This window comes from Octopus bimaculoides, chromosome 6 (genome assembly GCF_001194135.2).
Source record: "Octopus bimaculoides isolate UCB-OBI-ISO-001 chromosome 6, ASM119413v2, whole genome shotgun sequence".
NCBI lineage: Eukaryota > Metazoa > Mollusca > Cephalopoda > Octopoda > Octopodidae > Octopus > Octopus bimaculoides.
In genome coordinates, this window is record NC_068986.1 from 21,997,085 (window position 1) to 21,998,109 (window position 1,025).

A 1,025-nucleotide genomic window follows, 5' to 3' on the forward strand; every position below is an offset into this window, starting at 1 on the left:
CATCGCTTACGACATCGAGGGTTCCAGTTGATCCGATCAACGGAACAGCCTGCTCATGAAATTGATGTGCAAGTGGCTGAGTACTTCACAGACACGTGTACCCTTAACGTAGTTCTTGGGGATATTCAGCGTGACACAGTGTGACAAGGCTGACCCTTTGAATTACAGGCACAACAGAAACAGGAAGTAAGAGTGAGAGAAAGTTGTGGTGGAAGAGTAGAGCAGGGTTCGCCACCATCCCCTGCCGGAGCCTCGTGGAGATTTAGGTGTTTTCGATCAATAAACACTCACAACGCCTGGTCTGGGAATCGAAACCGCGATCCTATGACTGCGAGTTCGCTGCCCTAAACACTGGGCCATTGCGCCTCCACTATCTCTTAAATATTTAGGTGTTATACTGCACATCAGACATACCGTTGAAATTGCTAACAAGTCAGTGCTCTGGCAATCAACAGAAGAAGGAAGACAACCTATATCGACAACTTGCTGGAGGATACTGGCAAGGAAGGGCTACAGGAGCTGAGAACCATTATGGAAGATCGAGATGAGTGGGGAAAACATGTGGAAACAGTCATGGAGCATCTTGAGGAACAACCTAGAGAGATAGATATACTATACACCAAAAATTCATTTGTACAATGATTTGAAACTGCATACTGAGTCATACCTTTTAGTAGAGCATGGCTCTACTAAAATAACCATGTCCTTTTATTATTAGTGTTACTTCCTTTAATTGAAAAAAGAGAGGGTTTTCATTTTGTTTGTAAAAATTTTCATAATTAATCATATGAAGAAGAGAATTTCAAAGTCTCTGATACCTAGAACCCTTTAGCATTCATATTAGGTGCAGGGGTGGCTGTGTGGTAAGTAGCTTGCTTACTAACCACATGGTTCCGGGTTCATTCCCACTGCATGGCACCTTCGGCAAGTGTCTTCTACTATAGCGTCGGGCCGACCAAAGCCTTGTGAGTGGATTTGGTAGACGGAAACTGAAAGAAGCCTGTCGTGTATATATATATAGTCAA

The 1,025-nt window shown here is 43.5% G+C and overlaps 1 protein-coding gene across 1 annotated transcript in view; it reads right to left on the reverse strand.

The window, feature by feature from the left end:
• The window catches only part of LOC106870243 (jmjC domain-containing protein 8), a 34,596-nt gene that overhangs the window by 27,941 nt on the left and 5,630 nt on the right, over nt 1–1,025 (reverse strand). The gene's annotated exons all lie outside the window — the stretch shown is intronic.